At 38.4% G+C, this 24,186-nt stretch overlaps 1 protein-coding gene across 5 annotated transcripts in view; it reads left to right on the top strand.

The window, feature by feature from the left end:
* The window catches only part of LOC124787756, a 55,499-nt gene that overhangs the window by 28,040 nt on the left and 3,273 nt on the right, over nt 1-24,186 (top strand). The window contains exon 3 of one of the 5 annotated variants that reach the window (XM_047254629.1): nt 3,683-3,782. The exons of 3 other annotated variants lie outside the window; for them this stretch is intronic. The gene's annotated coding sequence lies outside the window, so the exon portion shown is untranslated. Of the gene's footprint in view, nt 1-3,682; nt 3,783-9,636; nt 9,712-24,186 lie in introns of all 5 variants that reach the window. One more of the 5 variants, XM_047254631.1, reaches the window with a different exon arrangement.

Consider the following 24,186-nt stretch of genomic DNA (forward strand, 5'->3'; position numbering starts at 1 on the left):
AGCTGAATTATAAATGATTTCATCATTATGCGTTATTTTTTGCTGTTTTTATTACTTTTCTTAATATTTTGGAGTATTTTTTGTAGTATGTGCGTACTACAGGTGAGGAATTTTTTGAGTTACATATTTCATGAAGTAGTCTTTTCTTCTGGCATGAAACCCTTATTCCCTTTGTGATCCAGTTATGTTTGTTCTAGAGTTCCCCCGTATGGTTAATGTTTTCACTGGGAATGCAAGTTCAAAGAAATGGGTTAATTTATCAATGAAAGTGTTGAATTTTTCATTTATATCATTCATTTTGTACACTCCTAGCCATTTTTCTTTCCGTAATAAGTTGTTGAAGTAGTTTACATTATGCTGATATGCTGTTCTGAAAGACATGTTGTTAATAATACTGCCTTGTACTTTTATGCTTAATATTTGAGCAAGATGATCACTAAAACCTGCATTGAAAATTTTTAGTGAGGTTTTGTGTAAACTCTTCTTGACTAGAAACTGATCAAGAGCTGTTTGGCAAGTTTCTGGTACTCGGGTAGCTGCTTTTACTTCAGCCTTTAAATTGTAGGACGTTGCAAGGTTCAAAATGCTCTCCCTATTTCCACTATTCGTGAGGAAGTCAGAGGAATGTGCAGGCCACAGAACTGATGAAAGTTTTTCATCATGTGTACACCATGCACATGTAAATCAATGTACGGACAGAAACTACTTTCATCACTGAAGACGGCAGAGCACACCATTCCTCATGCCAGTTGACTCCCTCACAACACTAGCCATGCTTGGCAGTGTTGCAGTGCCAGTGGCTGCCTGGCCAGAGACACATGGTGTCTTAGTCCTTGTACAAGCAGATGGTTCCTGATGGTCCTCGGTGACACAGCATATACAAAATGTGTCTGAATTTCTTTCCTGCATGATACATAGTGGACCACTGCTGGTCAAACAATGCATTTATCTTGATATGTCTGTTCTATGTGGTCATCCAGAACCTGGTGTAGAGGTGTGAGAATGTTCCACAGACCACTGCAAAAAGTGGGGTCACACCACCAATGCATTGTGCACAATGTGTGCAGCTGTCCTACATTGCATCCAAATACTAACAAAGAGATACAGGGGCTGGCCAGTACTTACCTCAGCTCAATACAGCCGATAGATACACAAAAAACAGAACCGAAAATTTACGTTCCTAGCTTTCGGAGTAAATGTTCCTTCATCAGGGAGGGGAGAGGGGAAAGAAAGGGAAGAAGGGAAAGTGGATTTAGTTACTCACAACCCAGGTTATGAAGCAACAGGGAAAGGAAAACAGGGAGGGTAGCAAGGATGGAGGCACAGTTGTCAGAGGGAACCATGCCTCCATCCTTGCTACCCTCTCTGTTTTCCTTTCCCTGTTGCTTCATAACCTGGGTTGTAAGTAACTAAATCCACTTTCCCTTCTTCCCTTTCTTTCCCCTCTCCCCTCCCTGATGAAGGAACATTTATTCCAAAAGCTAGGAACGTAAATTTTCGGTTCTGTTTTTTGTGTATCTATCGGCTGTATTGAGCTGAGGTAAGTACTGGCCAGTCCCTCTATCTCTTTGTTAGTATTTGTTTCACATCTTTATATGAGATTTTCCATTAATCATCTACATTGCATCCATCCAGTTTGCTGCAGGCCCACAATATGACCCTGTTCAAATGTCTGTAGTTGTTCAGCAGGGGTGCCTACTCATTGGTGAGGCATGGTTATACCATAGAATGAATGTTGCACACAGTGTTTACCTATAGACTCAGCACAGTTACTGTCAGCTTCCTGAGTGCCATCTTATCATTACGACAAATGAATAACTAACACTACAGTCCCTCTGTGTACATGTGTGTTGTATCCTGGTGCCACTAAACACAGTCCTTTAGGATGCTGCATCTTTTTCCCTGGCAGTGTACAAAAGTAACACCAAAGCAATATGTTGTTAAGTACAGAACACTGGTGATTATAAAAAACCACAAATTTATTTGATGTTGTATTCTTATTCCATGATGTATTCAGCTGAAATTGAAAAATATAACTACAAATCTAGGTACTGTATGGTTTGTGTTTTTTATTATATGCAAAGTTGTTTTTCTTTCTAATCAGTAATGTACGAGGCGTGTTTTTTAAGTAAGTACCATTTTGAAATTAAAAAAAGACATGCTAGGATATCTCAATAATTTTATTTTTACATGAAAGCCTGTACCTTAATTTACTTTTCTATAAAATTTCCGTCAATATTGAAGCACTTGTCATAACTTTGTTCCAGTTTTTGAATACCCTCCTCATAGAAGTCTGCCACCTGACTTGTTAACCATTGCATCACCACTGTTTTGACTTCGTCATTGTCTTGAAGACGCTGACCACCCAGGTGTTTCTTCAAGTGCAGGAACAGATGGTAGTTGCTGGGCACGAGATCAGGGCTGTATGGAGGATGATCTGGAGTTTCCCATCGAAAAGATGTGATGAGATCTTTGGTCTGATGATTCGCCACATGCCGACGGGCATTGTCTTGCAGCGAAACGACGCCCTTGCTTAACTTCCATTGTCTTTTGCTTTGATTCTGGTGTGATGTAGGCCACCCATGTTTCATCGCCCATAACAATTTGGTGTAAGAAATCATCACCATCATTGTGGTACCGCTCAGGGAAAGTCAATGCACTGTCTACACGTTTGGTTTTGTGCACATCCGTCAACATTTCTGGTACCCAACATGCGCACAATTGCTCGGTCAAGTCCTCGGTCACAATACCATACAAAACACTGCGAGAAACATTAGAAAAATCATCCCGCAAGGAGGAAATCGTAAAGCATCTGTTTTCTCTAACCTTATTGTCCGCTTCCAGTACCAAACTTTGATTAACGACCGAAGGACGCCCACTCTGTTGTTGATCATGCACATTTGTGCGGCCATCTTCAAAAGCTTTCACCCACTTTCTTACCATTCCATCACTCATAATGCTTTCTCCGTAAACTGCACAGATCTCACAATGAATATCAATCGCTTTTAGGCCTTTAGGGCTAAGATATCTTATAACAGCCCATACTTCACAGTCGGCGGGACTCACGATTATCGGTGGCATCTTAAACACTCAGTACACAACATAAACAAGGAAGAATCAGACTGTAGTGGCGTCAGTGCGTAGATTAAGGTACAGGCTTTCATGTAAAAATAAAATTATTGAGATATCTTAGCAAGTCTTTTTTTAATTTCAAAACGGTACTTAGTTAAAAAACACACCTCTTATTAAAGTAGAAAAAATCTGTAGCTCAGTCACTGCATTCAGTTTCACCACTACTACAATTCTAGGTATACAAATAGTCCTATTGTCTTAGTGTTAATGTATCTCTTCTGAGCATAGGCAGTCAAGTGTATTCTTTTATTTTCATCTTTTTTGGCTTAAACTTATGTGAAAGACATACTCTCTTGATATTTTAGTGACATTTTGTTTGTGATGACTTAGAGACATGCTTCATTATGTGAATACAGGATTTGTATTCTGGAACCACACCTTTTACAGTTCTGTGAAATCTTAGTGCACTAAACTGTTAAACATGCAAGAAGTGCCTTTAAACCACCTTACTAACTAAATGTAATTCATGTGGTGTGTGTGATGTAGCACTAACACATATTTCCTAGCATGCTGATTTACGTAAAGGTGATATGGCATATTTATTCTGCAGCATGCAGATGTCTTGACTGATGACATCACAAGTTTTCTCTCTGTTACCACCACCTGCAACTGTGTGATCACCTGGTGTCTTAAACGTTCATATTCTGTCAGTAAGTAATGACAGTTTCAGTTACTATCTACAAAAAAAAGAGTGCGTGGTTTTTTTTTTTTTTTTTGGGGCGGGGGGAGGAGAGAGAGAGAGAGAGAGAGAGAGAGAGAGAGAGAGAACATTTGTTCTTAACGTATTTTTTCTGCTTTTGATGTCAAAACTTCTCATAAATTAATTTATGATATTCAAAACATTACGTATGATTCTAACAATTTCACCTCTTAGAAAATGAAACATGCAAATATATTAAACATTAGCCAGTTTTACACACAATTCACTATTATGAATTTGGACATTTAATTTCATGTATCAGAAGAATGTTTGAAGGCTTTTAGCAGTTGTCTTCTTGAAACTTCCTGGCAGATTAAAACTGTGTGCCCGACCGAGACTCGAACTCGGGACCTTTGCCTCGGTCGGGCACACAGTTTTAATCTGCCAGGAAGTTTCATATCAGCGCACACTCCGCTGCAGAGTGAAAATCTCATTCTGGAGTTGTCTTCTTCTCTGTATTTCTGATCTCTCAGAAGCACACTCTGATCCAATAATTTCAGAAGATTCTTGTATCCAAATGTATGAAAAACTTCCGGGGGGGGGGGGGGGGGGGGGAGAAAGAAGGCATTCATTTGATCTATCTGTCTCATCTTCCCAAATCTTTCAAACCAGAGATTTTGTAAGTGAAATGGTGCAAAGTCTTCACAACAGGAAAATCCATTCCGTGACATGTGCCCCCCCCCCCTCTCCCCATCCCCCCCTCTCCCCCTCCCCATCCCCCCCCCTCTCACATGGCACACGCATGTAATCTTACTTTTCATTCAACTTGTTCAAACATATGTGATTTGAAAGAGCTGTGCTATGTTATCATTTCAGTTTATTTATGGCAACAAATATTTCAGAAAATATATGGTATGTTTACAGAAATGTATTCCTGATGTTTCCCAATTTCAACATCCAGGAAACGCTTTTGTTATTGAATTTAGCTGAACACATTATGAATAAAATCTTAAGAATAAACCATATTCCCATATGCTCCAAACCAGAACTCTTACATGAGAAAATTTGAGTTAAATGTGACATATAATTCTTAGTTTGTATGTTGAGAGCTTAGCAGTCACCTGATTAGTTTTACTGCGAGAAACTGATGGCTTCATTTGTAATTAACCTGCTGGGACGTGCTCAGATTAACGTACTTATTTTGAACATATTAAATACATTTGGAATATCTGAATTCATGAATAATATTGTTTTTTGCTGATATTATTATTAAAATGTCAAAACGTACAAAAATGTAATTTTACCATGCAGCTTCTTAACATTTTAAACAGTGTTCTCCAAACATTCAGTTGAAACTGCCCGTGCATCATTTATGTGGTGACAATGGAAACATATTGCTAAGGTGATGCACGTAGCTATCATGGATGAGCTTAATGTGTTACTGCTGTTATTTAATAAAATTACCGTTTACTATACTGAACTGTACAAAATAGCTTTATTCTGTCATTCTTTTTCCATGTCGGCACTGTGTATGATTGATGACTTCCTTCTAGGCTACAGAGGTGGATCTCCTTTGGAAACATAACCTTTACTTTTGGCCTACGTCAACCCCGTTGCGTTGAACTGGTAAGATAAGGTCACAGAATAATGACTGAATGCCCATATGTTTCTACCAGCTTGTTGGTTTCACACCTGGGAGACCGTGGTTCTACACAAAAGTGGTAAAAGTCATGGCATACCTCCTGATATTGTGTCGGACCTCCATTTGCCTGTGGACTCAAGTTGTTGGAAAGCCCCTGCAGCAATATTGGGCCATGCTGTCTCTGTAGCCCCCAGTAATTGCAGAGGTGTTAACGGTGTAGTATTTTGTGTATGATCTGACCTCTTGATTATGACCCATAAATGTTCAGTGGGATTCATGTTGGGCACGCGTATTGTCTACAGTGTTCTTCAAACCACTCGTGAACAATTGTGGCCTGATGACATGAGATATCCTCATTCTTAAAAATTCCATTGTTGTTTTGGAACATGAAGTTCATGAATGGCAGAAAATGGTTTCCAAGTAGCTAAACGTAACCATTTCCAGTCAATCATGGGTTCAGTCGGCCAGGGGGCCCAGTCTATTCCATGTAAACATAGCTCACACCATTATGGGGCCACCACCAGCTTGCACAGTGCCTTGTTGACAACTTGGGTCCATGGCTTCATTTGGTCTGCACCACTAGCAACAGTCCTTACCAACTGAAATCAGGACTCGTCTGACCAGGCCACTGTTTTCCAGTCGTCTGGGGTCCAACTGATATAGTCAGAATCCTAGTAGAGACAATGCAGACGGTGTCGTGCTGTCAACAAAGGCACTTGGGCCCATTGTCTGCTGCAGTAGTTTATTAATGCTGAATTTTGCTGCACTCTCCAAAAGGATACTTTCATCATGTGTCCCACATAGATTTCTGTGGTTATTTCATGCGGTGTAGTTGTCTGCTAACACTGCCAACTTCCAGCAAATGCCACTGGTCATGCTGGTCATGGCTGTTAAGTGAAGGCCGTGGCCTCTGTGTTGTCCATAGTGAGAGGTAATGCCCAAAATTTTGTATGCTCGGCACACTCTTGAGACCATGGCTCATGGAACATTGACTTTTCCTAACAATTTCCAAAATGTGATGTCCCGTGTGTCTAGCTCCAACTGCCATTCTGTGTTCAAAGTCTGTTAATTCCTGTCATGTGGCCATAATCATGGAAACCTTTTCAGATGAATCACCTGAGTTCAAGTGACAGCTCTGACAATGCGCTGCCCTTTTATATGTTGTGTATGCAATACTACCGTCATCTCTATATGTACACATTTCCGTCCCGTGACTTTTGTGACCTCAGTGTTGACCCATAGCTTCCCCTTAAGATCATCACTTACTTCAGCATCATGGCACTGAAACCTCCTTTCGCTTTGCAATGGTAGGTGCCATGTCAACAATAACAGGATAGTTAGAAGCATTATCTAGAACAATTTTTGATAGTCTTCACTTGTTCACATCTGTGGTATTAGAGATCTGGTGGTCTGAGTAAAATGCATGTCTGGAAACGGAGAGGTCAGCATCGAATCCAGGTTGAACCTTTCAGTGATGTGAAGATTCACCTACAAATCATGTGGTTCAAATTTCGCGTTAAACTGTCGATCTCCTCTATCTGGTAGGATTATTGGGGTAATTAAGGATGCTGAAATCATTTAATTGCTTCCAAAGCCACAGCAGCTCTTTTAGTCACCTTGTTAATTGAGAGAGGCAGGTCACCATTAAGGTTTTGTTTTTCAAAGTAGGGATGTAAAAATGTTTCTCTTGATTGTCCTCAAACAGGAATCCCCTGGCTAAGAGAGTAATGTTGAACTTCTCTATTCTTTTTGACATTTGATGAATTTGCTTCTGACAGTTTTCAGTGTCACCAAACAAACTGCTAAACCATATGTTAGCCTGAAAAGTGTTGTTATAGTTGAGGCAAAACTTTGGGAACTATAGGTTGTTACTATGGCCACTGGTTTCAAGAGGTTGGCTGAAAGTGTGCCATGCCTCATATGTAAGCCTTGCCCTACTGCTCACTTTGTATCTGTCGATGCTAAAGTTACTTTGGACAGAATATACGAGAGTCATTCAATAATTAGAGAGACAAATTGGTCTGAGGGAAAACTGTTAGTAGGGCGAGTTTGGTACTTTTATGGCTTTAAGTTGGCATCACTGGGATGAGCCCTGATCAGCTGATGTATCAACATTGTTTTGTTTATAACCTCAAAAATACATTTCGTTATGGTGAGTCTGCTTGAATCGTCCACATTAGTTGAACAAAGTTCTGTTATTTGTTTTTTACTCGCTGAAGGTGAGAAACCAGTGAGTATATTCTGTAGAATGTCTGAAGTTTATGGTGAAGGTTGTATGAATTGTGCAAATTTTTACAAGTGAATAGAGCATTTTAGAAACGGTCGTGACTCGATGATTGATGAACACTGTTCTGGCCGACCAGTTGCAATTTCAACTCCCTGACTTGAAAGTCAAAGTGATAACATTATTCATGCCAACCGCTGTGTGATTGTGGAAATGATAGTTGATAAGGTTCAAGTTAGTACTGGTACAGTTCATAACATTATCTGTTACCAGCTGAAGTACCACAAAATGTGCAAGACGGGTCCCTAAGGAGTTGACGTGGCTACGCAAGGAAACAGGGTTGAGAGTGTGCCCAGAGCGAAAGGAACATTGTGAAAGAGAAGGTGAGCACTTCCTCAACAAAATTTTAACTTGTAATGAAACTTGGGTTCGCAATTATGAGCCAGAATCCAAAAGACAAAGCATGGAGTGGAAGCAAATGAGCTCACCTCTCAAGAAAAAATTCAGAACCCAAGCATCAGGAGGAAAAGTCATGTCGATGGTGTTTTGAGGTGCTTTAGGTTCAGTTTTTTGTGATTATCTCGAAGAGCAGCATCCAATTAACAGCCAATACTACTTGGATTTGCTTTTAAACGAGGTGAAGCCAGCCATGAGAGAGAGATGTCATGAAAAAGAGTTCTTTGCAGCTGGAATAAAAAAGCTTGTAGCTCATCGGAAAAAGTGCATACATGTTCGAGAGGATTATGTTGAAAAGTAGAAAAAGTATTGTTTTGTAAAAATAAATGCTGTTTTCTCCAGACCAATTTGTCTAATTATTGAATGACCCTCGTAGCAAGCCTTCAAAGTTTGGGCTGTTTTGTTGGAGTATTTGTGGTTGTTTGCTTTTGGGGTCCCATGTGGATGTTTTCAACTTATCTTAATGTTTCCAGCTATTTTTCAGTAGTAGTTTTAGTGTACTGTTCTCTACATTATTCTTTTATTCACAGATGGAGAGTATTTCAGTTCTGCGAAGAAAGGTAACACATCATATTTACACAGAGTAAGAAATTATAAGTAGTAACACAGTTAAATTGATTTTTTTTTTTTTTTTTATGTCAAGAATTGCGATGACTTGTGTAGATGACAAAATAAGTCCTGACCCATACAGTTCAGCAAGAACAACATACCACTCTATTCTTCCTTCAGCAGATGTAATTGGTACTTCTTCTAAGGCTGGAAAATCTGTGTGACGTAATGACTCTGAGGATAGTATAATGTTTCTGTCACATATGTTATTGAGAAAAATGTCATTTCCATATATTTACACAAGGGTTTTAGGATTCAAGTTCCATATACATGTCACACAATGACAATCACTTTCATGAAAATTCTGATACAGTACTCAATGGTTTTTATGGTAAGAGAAACCAGTTGTGATTTTTTTTATTTATTATTTTATTTATTTATTTTTGTTCGTACACAAAGATGTATATGCAAGAATAAGTGAATTTTTCATTGTCATTGACAAACTTTATTGTTTTATTGGTATTTGCCTTATGGGTTTGGCGAAAAGCCAGGGATCATTGATCAAGAAATGTTCCAGATTTATTTATTTATTATTATTTTTTATTTTATTTATTTATTTATTTTGTGTCACCATTGGGAATCCATCATTTCAGTGACAACTCTGCCAGTACAGGAGAGAATTCATTCGGAATTAGGATCATCATTGGCAAATTTAGTAATGTGCATTGTAGATTGTATTTTATTGGTCCTGTTGTCTACATAGCAGCTTATGCATAACACATTGGACAAGTCAAGTTATAAATATACAGGCTGAAAGTCATTTCAAGGCATACATATTTAAGGTTACAATAATACACTTTACAAGCAAGTATTTATATAACACATTTCATAAATTTAAATATTCTTCAATGGAGTAAAAGCAGTGATGCTGTAAATATGACTTTAGAGATTTTCCAAATGTATTGACCTCAGTGATAGCTTTTATGTTTTCAGGAAGTTTGTTATGAAGCTTAACTCCCATGTGAAACGTACCTTCTTGGCATAGTGATGTGCTGATTTGAGTCACATGTAAGTTTCTGTTTTGTCTGGTAAAGTGCTCATGTATATCACAGTTTTTTGTAGTCTCCGGCCCTTGCCTATTACATTTAATTTAAAGAACAAAAGGGTTTCCATAATGTATACACACGGTAATGGACGAATAGCAGATTTCTTAAACAGGGGTTTACAAGAGTCTCTAGGCTTGTACCCAAACAAGATTCTAATGGCCCTTTTTTGTAGTTTAAAAGTGATATTAGCTGTTTTAGAGTTTCCCCAGAAGGTGACACCATATCTAAGAGGAGAATGAAAGTACGCATGATATGCATTCAATACTGTTTTCTCACTACAGCATGATTTTAATGAACAAAGAAGATAACATGTTTTGCTCAGTTCTGCATTGAGATATTCAATATGCTTATTCCATCTGATGTTACTCTGCAGCCAAAGTTCTAAGAATTTGGTTTCAGTACTGTTACCAACTGGTTCGTCATTGATAGAGACTGATGGGATAAACATGTCCTTGTTAGGAACATTGTGGAATTTTAGAGCAATGGTTTTCTTACTGTTTATTACAAGCTGATTACTCTGTGCCCAGCTGCTAAGTTGTTTCGTGACCGTGTTTACTGTCTGCTGTAACTGTTCATCGTCGTCTCCTTTTAGTAGAATCGTGGTGTCATCTGCAAATATGATTGTTTTGTGTGCATCAGTATTTAAGCTTAGATCATTTATGTACAGAAGAAACAGAAGGGGTCCCAATACGGATCCTTGGGGTACACCACATTTAATTTGTTAATAGTCGGATAAGTGATTAGATACTGTTTTTAGTTCAATATTTGTGTGCTTGACGCACAGTGCCTGCATACGATTTGTCAGGAAGGAACTGATCCACTTGTTGGACAGACCTCGAATACCATATCTTTCTAGCTTTGATAGCAGAATTTTATGGTCCACCATGTCAAAAGCTTTTGACAAGTCAATAAAGACTCCTATTGTTTCCTGTTTTTTGTCCATCAGATTTAGGATGGAATTGATGCACTCAAAGAAAGAAAATCGCCTTATTCACACAAAAGCCTATCATAATTGAATATATTTTGTCTTCTAAACAATTAATCCCAGCAAAATGAAGTGAATTTTATACAAAGAATTGGTATTTAAACACTTGTTAGGAAGACAAAATCAAGGAACTGCAATTTGTTTACTAAAACTAAAGAACACGGCAGTTAGCCTCTGTAAGTTGTTACTGAGCTCTGTGTGACCTGTTCATAGGACTGTGAAGTGTAACGGAAGGCTCATATTTCATAATCTGACTGTAGATGAGGAGTTTGCTTGACACAGGGAATGTGCCAAGAAACAATTATGAATACAAGACACAAAACTTGCCCTAGTGTGTTGTTCCTTGCTTCAGAATTACTGACAATCACTAACTGCACGGCATCTAAAATATATTTTTTTTATAGGAAAGAGGAAGAAAAATTTCAGATACAGGACATATTGTATCATTATACGAAAATTACAAATTTATGAATGTTTAACACACGTATTGTGTTAGTAGACAAAAAGGAAAGGTTGGATATTTTGGATTGTGTAACATGCATAAAAGTACAAAACATCGGTTGCCACCACAGAATGATTAAGTCTACTCATGTTTAAGATGCTGGCAGCCGTCTATCATCAATACACAAGAAATTTATGAAACCCTTTGATAAGCCAATAGATGGGATGAGGCAGGCTGTGTTGTTACACTGTTCATGTGGTGCACATATTGCAGATAATTGTGCAAGGACATAGGTAAGATTTTGTCAGCGGAGGACGGAGTCCAATTTGTTAAAAAGGACCGTAAAAAGACGTAACGCTATTCATTTATCCTGAAAATTTCCATAAAGAACGAAAAAACATTTTATTCAATAATGATCTCAGAAGTTTTCATCAAGCAGAGATATAAACTCGTTACTTGGAATTGCTGTTCAAAAATGGTTCAAATGGCTCTGAGCACTATGGGACTTAACTTCTGAAGTCATCAGTCCCCTAGAACTTAGAACTACTTAAACCTAACTAACCTATGGACATCACAAACATCCATATCCGAGGCAGGATTCGAACCTGCGACCGTAGCGGTCGCGCGGTTCCAGACTGTAGCGCCTAGAACCGCTTGGCCACCCCGGCCGGCGGAATTGCTGTATTTTGGCAAACCGCTAAGAAGTAGTCATGCTCCAATCCCCCTTCACCTTGCAAGATCATTTTACACTCTTCTTTTAGTCTGTGTTTGAGTTAAGAAAGTGATCAAGAATGGCCAATTTTTCGGGACTCCATGATTATTATCGAGAGGGCTTTTGGAATAAATGTACGTAAATTACTTTGTTTGACAGAGAAGCTAGAACAGTTTTCGGTGGCGTAAATGCAAAGTATCTGGAATAAATCCATCTTACACTTTCCAACATTTCCTCTCTTAAGGGGAGTTGGAATGCCCTATCTCGCCAATGTTAAATTTGCTAACTTTGTGTACCTTTTTCTTTGGAACTATTATCTTCAGAACTTTGAAATTCTGGCAGAGGTTTTCAGCATATATTGTGAGCCCACTGAACTAGAACCAATGTTTTCTTTTTGTTGGTATAGTATTTATGAATTTTTTACCATTAAGCCATTTTTTATTGGAAAAAGTATAACATAAACTTCCCTAGTTCAGAGAATAAGCCAGTTCTTGTCATGATTCTAGTTCAGTGGCCTCTTTGAACTGTTTTGCAGCATTTCTGAAAATTTGAATGTTGTTGGTTGAGTGGTTTATGAGATAAAGGTACATGTAACACTAAAAATGTCAAATGCCAGAAAATGCGATTAAAGTAATTTATTATGAAAATTCACAAATACCTTTTATTCTATTATCAAAAGTGTCCAGCAGAGTAATCAGGGTCATCTTCTAGTTCTTCTTCTTCACCTAGAAGCTTTCTTCTCCTTGCTGCCCTTGCTTTTTTTGTATTAAATTCAGCTGCATACTGAGCCTTCCTTACTCGCACGCTGTCCAGAAGCTGAAGACCTCTGATGGTGTTGATACCAGGAGCAATGCCGAGCCTTGCCATGACCTTTAGCCTACCCATATGACCATCATTGAATGAAATAACAGCATCACTGACTCCCCATTTCAATGTTTTTATCCCAACAAATACATTCTTAGGTACACGAGTCCAAATGAGGTTGTTGAACGACTCGTTTTGATTCTGGGTACAACCATGAAGACATTTTCGCAGAAGATCAGGATGCCCCAAGTCTCTATATATTGGTTTAATTACTTCCATAACAGCCAATGGAATATAATTTTTATGGTGATAAGGATCCCCAGTAGCTTGAGATTTTCTATAATTGCACCATGACTGAGGACCATCTGGACAAGCAAAATGTTGAGGATTATCATCAGTTGATGATCGATGTAAATATGTGGCCCATACAGCTTGTCTCATTTCCTGCAAATTATTTGCATTATTTCTTATTGCCATACCATAGTATTGTTGTAATTCATTTATAATTTTATCTGACAGGCGACCTCTAATGGTTTTACCATCTGACAAAATTTTGTCCTTCAGATTCTGTTTCAGTTTCCTTAGACGAGTGCCCATTCGTTTCTGAACATGACCGACACATTCTAGTTTAGTTATTGTCTTATTGACATATGGCATGGATTCTGTAACACTTTTGTATGCCTTGGAGTCCCCATCTCCAAGGAATTTTGTGTAAAATACTCCCCGTTCTTTTTCTGATCTGCTAAACATTTTCACAGCAGCGGCAGCCTCCATGCCTCCACTCGTACCTTCATAATTCTTGCTACATATGTGAGCTGCTTCTATCTTACCAGATGCACAATGGTAACAATGTTTAGTGAGCACTTCATAGTCCAAAACTTTACCGCTGTCCACACTAGTAACAGTAGCAACAGCATTTTTGGATGTGTGACCCCTTTTCTGCCAGGTTCCATCAAAAGCAACAGGGATATCTGGGTTTCCTTCATTTATATATTTTGCTTCACTGGCAGCAGCTTTCATTGATAAATCTGCTACAGACTGAACAGCATCTCCTATCACTTCAGTGTAATTGTCAATTTTAGCAGGTGGAGGTGGAAGATTCATTATGGCACAAAATGTTTGAGCAGCAGTATGTCCTTTACCAATTGCTCTCATTGCATACATTAGCCTGATATTACTCTCAAACAAATTGCTACTGCATGTTTTAGAGCTCCAAAAACAGGTCTCATTTTCACAACTGGCACAAACTATAGCAATTTTGCAGGAAAGTCCTATAGATTTTGTTATGTTCATATCAAAAGAACCTCCACAAAGATTACAACACAAACATTTCTTCATAAACTCAGTAAAAACAGGAAAGTCGACTAAAACATATTGTTCATTAGAAGCTTCATCTGTAATTTCACTTGCACAGTTTGATAACTTCTTTTTTGATGCACTGGTGGGCGTGTCTCCTTCACACATCTCAGCTGTACAAACGTCAGAACTTTCACCAGCATCAACAGGTGCTGAAGCAGAATCACTTGAACAAACGTTATTTGTAAATCTATTACCGCGAAACTTTCGCTTTTTAAATAATGATGCACTCCTAGGCATCGTAGAAACTACGCACTCACCACTGAAAGTCAAAACAAGACAGATAACAAACTCCAAATGAGCGACAAACTAAACTCGAGGCTCAAAACAAACACTCACAGATCAAAAACTGAACAATAAACACAGCTAGTCGTAAAAACAATGGTACCTATGGAAGGATCAAAGATTCTACAACTGAAGAGTGAAATCCACAGCCTTCTATATGTAATGTTTTCGGAAATGCGAAGATTTAAATGTGTACAAATCACAAGATGGGTAACTTTGCTGGGCGCACATGTAATTTTGAAAAATTAAATAAAAATACTTCCAATTGGAATTTCTTAACAAATTTTGCACCATTTTAAGCAGAAAATTTCAAATTAAGTTATAAGGTTAAAAACTGAAAATGTGAATTTTTTCCATTTTCCGGCATTCCAACTCCCCTTAAGTGTGCATCTGTTACTTCGTGCAATGTGAGAAAGATCATTTTCTGCATTAAAGACTGTCCTAGCAGCCAGGTACATGAGCATAAATGAAGAGTCTGGGTTATTATTTATTTATCATAACAGTTTTTAGTACCACGAGTCTCAGAAGAGGTGCTTAGCTCACCTTTGATGTAGCTCTTTTCCTTTAAGCAAGGGGCTGCATCTTTAAGGAAATTGGTATCTGTTGGGAAAGAAAGGTATTTGGAAGGAATTGGCTGTGACCTATAGTAAGAGCGAACACTGGCATTTGCCTAAATTTAAGATGGGAAACCACTAAAAACCATTTTCAAGGTCACTGGTGGGTCGATTCAAACCACCTCACCTCCCAAGTCCAGGGATTGCTAGCTCGGCTCCCCAAGTCAGTGGAGAATTTTGAAAAATAGGTTGTTATACTTTGTTTTAAAATAAAATACATCACAACAAAAGACTGAATTCTGACAGAGAATGTTTTTTCCTTTTATTGTGAATGTTTGGTCCTTTGGTAGTGCATGAATGCATGCATATTCTATGATTTAATTGTGTGCAGAATTGCTGGCTTCAGTGATTATAGTATTAAAAGACCGTAAACAGATTTTGGATGTATTCAAGCAACCTGCTGAAAAAATCTTTTAAAAATGAACGAACCATAGAGTATGCTGTCATCACATACTCCTTTCACTCTCCACAAACCCCTCCCTATCATTTCATATCGGAAATGCTTTTTATAATTGAGCACTGTCCTGGTGACCAGATTGGACGACATTTTGCGATATGTGCTCTTAATAATAGAATATTGAGCAAATTTTTTAAAGAAATGTTAACAATCACCATTTGGTCAATATTTTTGTTGATCAACATGATTTTTGTGCAACACAGACAAGTCAAAGTGTATTTTTATGCACTGATTTTAATTTAATGTTGTTTGTAATGATATTTATTGCACCGTTACCTTGTGAAATACAGAAATATTACAGTTCCAAAGTTCTACCACCCTCCAAATAATGAGTCCAGAGCTAACATGAGACTACTATAGATAGGTAATTAGGCTATTATAATAGCATTTACATTTTTGTAACTTATTGTAATGCTAGTGGGCAAATCAGAATCAGTTTTTGACTTGTTTCTTGTTACAAACTTATCCAGAATTAGAAACTATCAAAATACCACTCAGCACAGAAGCAATAAATGGTAGCACTACATTAAATTCAACTGCAAGTAAAAAATGAACTGATTGACAAAACAACTACTGAACTCAAGCAAGGCTAACAATTGGTCTTGACTAAAGTAGGGATTGATGATAGCTGATTTTGCTCTGGATGTATAAATAGTTTAATTCTATCTTCAGCATTGGTGACTTGTGATAGTGTGTTCCCATTTTCGTCATATGACTGAAAATCAAAATATCTTTCAGTTTCACTATATGGCAATTAGGTCGTGTGTAATTTCAGTTAGGTTATACGAGGGGTCTGGTCCCATCACACCCTTTGGCTACATCTTTGAATTGTGTGCTACTCCTGTCACAAAGCACTCAGTGTCGTACAGCTTAAGAAGTTGTCAAACATATCGTATCCTGCAAAAATTAAGCAGAAAAGTCATTGCTTTGGATCACAGTAATAATGATCTGATAGAGTAATATCATAAACAGTCGCTTCCTTGATGACTATGATGCTTTGCCGTACAAAACCACTAATGCTGTGGTAGTAAGACTTTTTCGATCAAGAGCCTGTACTAACATTATGGGATGGCACTTTGGTCCCATATGAAACAATCTTATTTTTGGCAACCTACATAAATTGCTATATTGTGAGTCGCCAACAGACCAGCAGTAGTAAGAGGAGAAATGAGTTTCACATCAAAATGATGTGTACTTGACCACCTCATTTTTTGATTGCTATCAAGTTTCATGGTCATACCAGTTTTACAGAAGTATGGTGCTTGAGTCGACCCTAGGAAATCACAACTTATTTAGAAAAAAGCAGTCAGATATTTGTAACAGGCAAGAATACAAATTTTATTGCTGCTCATTTCACTCACAGCAATTTAATCTTTCATATTTTATCAGACTGAAGTCACCAAATCAAACAAACTCACTCCCGAGTGAGTGTGCTCTTACATGTAAATAACATTGAATATTGCAGAATGTACTTTTAGTAAATTAATAAGAAAGTCCCAGAATCTTTTACAAATATGAAGAAATATTAAAATATAGCTGGGCGTGAACATATTTTTTCTGCCACTGTACTCCATGCCTCTATCCATTGTACTATGCTGAACTCGTACAACTTCTATCATTCATCTTACAATCTTCTTAAGGCTTTTACCACTGATGTGTCATTAAGTGACATTTAATTATAGCAAATCATACCAAGGGTGACGTGTTTGGGATAAGTCATCATTGGCTTGAAACAGCATTCTGTCATAGCACGTAAGTTGTGATATGAAAACAAAAGTCCAATTTTGCGTGACCAAAGATTTTCGTTTGTTGACTGCTATTGGGTTTTGTGCTCATGGTGAGTTTTATTGAAGAAGGGTCATTTTGATGTCACGTCCCAGTAAAATTCAGGTGACAATAATTTCTCCCATAGTATGGGGATAAGTTGGCTGCCGGTCCCTGAGTACTGATGGGGCACAATTTAGAACACTTCGTGCAAACTGTTCTGTTTCAGATTGCTGCCAACTTCAGCAAACTAACATAATACATGGTGTCCCACTCAAAAGAGGCCCCACAAATAAACATTTGCTTAAATTACAATTAAAGGCTTTGCATTAAAACCAGAAAATGTTTCATGTTCATGGGGAAATAAAGGTGAATAACAAAAGGTTCTGGAAGTGACAGCCCTTGACTTGTAAACACAGCTGAACACTACACTGTGGATTCTCGTATGTTGCTGCCAGAACCTCTGACGTCACTACCTGGATTTTCTTGTAAATCTTCCAAATTGTGTGGTTTGTTCCTGTAGACCTTGCCTTTTAGGCCACCCTATAGGAAAAAGTCAGGTGGTGTTAAATCACAGCCACAGTCTTTTTGAAATCTCTCTGCCAGGGAAAAATGATTCAACCTCAGCCATGGTCACTCAAGGCACCATCCTGTTGTTACCAGCTGAGGGTAAGTTCTTCATCGTTCACAAATTCCTGAAACATTTCGATAAAAACTGCACTTGTCACAGTAGCCTTGAAAAATATTGGTCCGATGACATGGTGCTCAAAACACGCCATTCTTTTGTGAATGCTTGTGCTGCTCAACCAGTGAATGTGGATTTTCGTTACATTGTATTCTGAGGATTTGCGTAGCCAGAGAGGTGGAACCACACCTCGTCACTGAACAATGTGTACTGTAATATTCCTGGCCTTTGAGCAATAAATTGCTTAAACCAATGGCAGAATCTTCGTCATTGACATTCTGTTCCTGAACAACTGTGAAGATGTCTGAATAGGTGCCAGCTTTCTTCGCAGCTCTGTGACATGTGCCCCGTGACATTCCACGTTCCTGAGATAAGCGTCAAACAGACTGCAGGAGAGGCCAACAATCATCGTTTCACGTCAGTCACTTTTTCTTCCAATATTGGTGGCTGTCCCTTGCCGTGAAAATACGACACCATTCCACTGCTTTTGATCTTGTTCACTAACTTTTGTATGCAACATACTGGTCACCAAACTGCTCAACAAACATTCACTGACACATCTTAATGGAACCAGTAATCCAGTATTGTTTCATAAGAAACACGTGCTCTTTGACAGGATAGCAGTACATTGTCCATTGTCACGAAACAGTGAACACTGAGCTCAAGCCACAGCAATGTGTGGAAACACACTGTTGTGCCAAACGATTTTGCAAGATGCAGTGGTGCCACATCAAACGTCACAAATTACATTTCAGTGGAATTACTATGCATGTTTGTGGTGCCTCGTTTGAGTGGGAGATCTTCTAATTGCGACAGTATAGTTGCATGGTGAAGTGTTGTTGGTTTTACTATGTCTGTGAATGAGTTTGAATAAGAATAGTACTTGTACTTAATGTTTAAATGCATAGTGGATATGTGAAACCATCACAAAAGTTTGCTAAATGATTTAAAAAGCCAGATTTCTTCAACTCACTTCATTGTATTACAACAGCCTGAATTATTTTAATATTCCTTGCTACAAATAAGTATTGCATTTCAAGATGCCTGTCTTTGTAATGCGTATTCATGACTCCAAGTTACTTCCGTGTCAAAATTTATACCACAGCAGCTGATCAGATTGAGTTACACATGCCTGTGAGTTGTCAACACTGCAAGACAAACGATGAAACATCGCCACTGTCTTACTTAGTTCACAGCTGAACTGACCAACATCAATTACAATTAAGCAGATCTTAAAATATTACTGTCTCAGTAAATATTTTTTAATTTTTTTTATTAGGAAAACTACACTCTTAAGAATCTCTTAATGTTAATTGAAGATTTTTGATTTGGCATGGAATTAAAAATATGTCATCATAACTATTAATACATTTACTCATTTCTTAAAGTTAGAATGGTAAGGAATATGTCAAGAACAATGGATATTATGACTAGCTGAAACTTGTGGCTGCACTCGCATATCGGTAGTTTTGTTATGCTGAGTGAGGGTGAGGAAGTATGGTAGTAATTTGTAAATATCTGGATATGTAATGATATAAATAAAATAGAAAGAAACATTCCACATGGGAAAAATATATTAAAAACAAAGATTCCATGACTTACCAAACGGGAAAGCGCTGGTAGACAGGCACAATAAAATAAACACACAAAATTTCAAGCTTTCGCAACCCACAGTTGCTTCGTCAGGAAAGAGGGAAGGAGAGGGAAAGATGAAAGGATGTGGGTTTTAAGGGAGAGGGTAAGGAGTCATTCCAATCCCGGGAGCGGAAAGACTTACCATAGGGGGAAAAAAGGACAGGTATACACTCGCACACACACACACATATCCATCCACACATATACAGACACAAGCAGACATGTTTAAAGGCAAAGAGTTTGGGCAGAGATGTCAGTCGAGGCGGAAGTGCAGAGGCAAAGATGATGTTGAATGACAGGTGAGGTATGAGTGGCGGCAACTTGAAAGTAGTGGAGATTGAGGGCTGGCAGATAACGGGAAGAGAGGATATATTGAAGGGCAAGTTCCCATCTCCGGAGTTCGGATAGGTAAGTGTTAGTGGGAAGTATCCAGATAACCCGGACGGTGTAACACTGTGCCAAGATGTGTTGGCCGTGCACCAAGGCATGTTTAGCCACAGGGTGATCCTCATTACCAACAAACACTGTCTGCCTGTGTCCATTCATGCGAATGGACAGTTTGTTGCTGGTCATTCCCACATAGAAAGTGTCACAGTGTAGGCAGGTCAGTTGGTAAATCACGTGGGTGCTTTCACACGTGGCTCTGCCAGTCCCGGGACTGGCTCAGACTCTGAATGTGGCTCTCCAGCAGGGATATGACTTCCTCAAATCCTGCGCCGAAATGAGATCAATCCTTCATGAAATCCTCCCCACTCCACTAAGTGTGTCTTTCCGTCGTCCACCTAACCTTCGTAATCTCTTGGTTCATCCCTATGAAATCCCCAAACCACCTTCCCTACCCTCTGGCTCCTACCCTTGTAACCGCCCCCGGTGTAAAACCTGTCCAATGCACCCTCCCACCACCACCTCCACCTACTCCAGTCCTGTAACCCGGAAGGTGTACACGGATGTGAGATTGCTCCGACTTCTGTTGTGTTTTAGTAACCATCGCAGCTCAAGCTCTCTTTGCTCTGTGTGCTACATTTTTGAAGCATAATGTAATAGTTTTAAACATGGTTCTGAGTCTTACTGTTGGATTTTGTTGTATCTCCACAAAAACTCTCCAGCTCTGCCAGGGGGGCATAGCAAGTCATTATCATAAACCGTGCACACAACATTGGAGAATAATCTATAAACACTAAGTCGCACCAGCATGTGTCTGCATCACGCTTAATTATAGTACATTTAAAAATGTTAATAATACTAAAAACAATACAATTTTTCAAATTAGCCTATGTTCTTCCTCAGGGTTCAAGCTATCGCCTAACCAAATTTCATCAGGATTGGTTCAGCAGTTTAGTCATTTGCATTTTCAATATTAATATGGATTAGTGTAAGAGGTAGGAACGATGAAAAATTGGAATGAATTGAGAAGCAACTTGTCAGTTTCATCGTAGAAAAATCGGAAACAGCTGATGTTTTCAACTTTTGTAGTCCTGTCTGCCTCAATTGCGTGTAATATTACGGTATATTGATAATTTTTACTTATGGACCGTCTGACAGCAACTGAATAAAACACAATTTTAGTACCATACGTGTTTCGCCTTTATTTTCTGCAAGGCATCATCAGTGGCCTGGAATATGTACATATGTTGGCTCATTAATTTACATTTTTGTCACTGTGCCTATAGGTTATAAACAGTTCTGGTGGTTGGTATTTCCTATTAAGTAGTAATGTTTTGAACTGTACTTACAGGTTGTGTGGACAATTTCTTACATATTACGCTCCTGTTGCATTTTTGATGTTGTTGTTCTTCCTATCAATGCCAATTTGTGTTTTTTTCCCACATTCCACAACACTATGAAGTGAACGCTTGTTTCAATGCAATGTTTTGGTTTCTGTTGCCAACTGTCAAATGTTTTTGCCAAAGATCGAATGTTATTGCCAAACTTTCGAGTGTAATTATTGAAGTATCTGAGGTCTGTTCGTGTGTGCATTTGTGTGTGTGTGTGTGTGTGTGTGTGTGGTTTGGAGTGGTATAAATTTATTTTTTTATTTATTTTTTGTGGTGTGTGTGTGTGTGTGCGTGTGTGTGTGTGTGTGTGTGTGTGTGTGTGTGTGTCCAGATGGTGTGGGGAAGAGTTTTTTGTTTTATGTTATCATTCCCTTTATTAAGTGTAGTAGGGAGCCTGTGCTGATGTGTGTTTGTTCATTTATCACATGTTTGTTTTCTGCTATGGCTTTCTGGATGTGGAAGTTTTTTTGCGTTTGTATAAGATGTTTGTCATGGTTGCTTATTCTCATTATTTTCATTTCTTGTTCCATGTTTTTAGGATGATGGTTATGGTGTTTTAAATGCTTTGCAAATGTGGAATGGTTTGTTTCATACTTTCAACATCTGATATGTTCTTTGTATCTTGTTTCAAAATTCCTGCATGTCATGCCTATGTATACTGCATCACAACTTTGACATTCAAGTTTATGTATTCCTGATTGTTGGAATTTGTCCCTCTTGGTAACTGGCTGGCTTAGGTGTGATTGGAGGGTTTGCCCAGGCTTATATGCTATTTTGAAGCCCTGTCTCTTTAGGATGTTTGCAACTCTACATGTTAGTTTATGTGTGTAGGACATGGTGTACCATCTGGTTCTTTTCTGTGTGTTGTTGTCATTGTGTGTGTTTGTTGAGTGTGTTTGTAAGTTTTCAGCTTGTGAGTTCTTTTGTATTCTTGAAATGTTGTGTTTGTTTTGTATTTGTGTTCTTATTTTTTGGTTGAGCCTGTGTACCACATGTGTGTCATACCCGTTGTTCCTAGCTATTTGTATGATTGTACTCATTTCTTGTTCGTAGTTTCTCTTGCTGAGTGGGATTCTGTATAATCTATGTAAAAAGTGTCTTAGTGCTGCAAGTTTCTGGCTGTGGGGGTGGTTGGATGTGGAATGTATTATTGTGTCTGTGGCTGTTGGTTTTCTAAAGATGTTAAATGTATGTTTGCCAGTTTCTTTTTTTATTGTAATGTCAAGAAAATTTATTTGATTTTCTTTTTCAAGTGTGAATTTTATGTTCTGATGAGCTTTGTTTATTTCTGAATGGAGTTCATCTATTTTTTCACTTGGCTCATCTACCAGACAAGTAATGTCAACCACATATCTGTACCAGTACATTATTTTGAAACTTTCATTAGTGGTTATCTTTCCAAATATCTGATTTTCTAGGTGACTGATGAAAATATTTGCTAGTGTTCCTGATATTGGGGATCCCATGGGCAGTCCATCACTTCGTAGATAATATTCTTTCTCAAACTGAAAGTAGTTTTGTTCAGTTGTCAGTCTGAGCATATCTGTTATTTCTTTTATTGCATCTGTGGTGAGGTTGCTGTGGGATGAGAGATCACACACTGCCAGGTCAGGCAATCTTGGGGTTCACTCAGTGTCACCATGCCTTGAAATTACACAGTTGCCAAACAGTCGTCACACAGCTCCCATTGATATCTGTGTTGTATGTGCCATTCTCCTCCATGTTGAAACCAACTGTTGGCAGGAAAATGGGACAGTTAATGTGCAACAAAACTTACCATTATGGCAACATACCAAACAGATGCTACAGTGATTGAGCTCCCATTATCATCTTCAAAAAAAGTAGGGGCCTATAACACCACTTTATGACATGGTGCACTGTACAGTAACCTTGCTGTTGTACAGTGGACACTCGTGTAGCTGATGTGGATTTTGCTGAGACTGGTAGTGAAAATTATGTCTGTTGATAAAGTCACGAAGTTGGAAGTGAGCTTTGTCCAGCATCTACAGTTGTTAATGACATCATTGTCATTGTGCACTTTTGCTAACATGCATTTAGCGTTTCATCTACACATTAGTAGATTGTTATATAATAGAGGGAAACATTCCACGTGGGAAAAAATATATATAAAAACAAAGATGAGGTGACTTACCGAACGAAAGCGCTGGCAGGTCGATAGACACACAAACATACACACAAAATTCTAGCTTTCGCAACCAACGGTTGCCTCATCAGGAAAGATGATGCAACCGTTGGTTGCGAAAGCTAGAATTTTGTGTGTATGTTTGTGTTTGTTTGTTTGTGTGTCTATCGACCTGCCAGCGCTTTCGTTCGGTAAGTCACCTCATCTTTGTTTTTATATATATTAGTAGATTGTTAATATAATAGAGGGAAACATTCCACGTGGGAAAAATTATATATAAACAAGGATGAGGTGACTTACCGAACGAAAGCGCTGGCAGGTCGATAGACACACAAACAAACACAAACATACACACAAAATTCAAGCTTCCCCTCTCCTTCCCTCTTTCCTGACGAGGCAACAGTTTGTTGCGAAAGCTTGAATTTTGTGTGTATGTTTGTGTTTGTTTGTGTGTCTATCGACCTGCCAGCGCTTTCGTTCGGTTAGTAGATTGTTAGGTTGAAGTTGCTGAACAATCTGCATGGTACTTTAAATCCACTTTCAATAATCATTGAACACTCAAACAATGCAACTGTAGAGACTCTGTGTGATGTTGAACGTAGCACTATTGGTTTCTTATGAAAATAGTTCGCACAGTCTTGATAATTTTTCCCATATGATTGGTTCGAAGTCTCTTTGTGGATTGCTTCTTCATTGCAGAACCCATTGCTTCAAAATTTCGGACCCAGGTGTTGATCGCATGCTCTCAGGGAACATGATCGTGCCATCCGATGTTGAATT

The sequence above is a fragment of the Schistocerca piceifrons genome, chromosome 3 (genome assembly GCF_021461385.2).
Source record: "Schistocerca piceifrons isolate TAMUIC-IGC-003096 chromosome 3, iqSchPice1.1, whole genome shotgun sequence".
NCBI lineage: Eukaryota > Metazoa > Arthropoda > Insecta > Orthoptera > Acrididae > Schistocerca > Schistocerca piceifrons.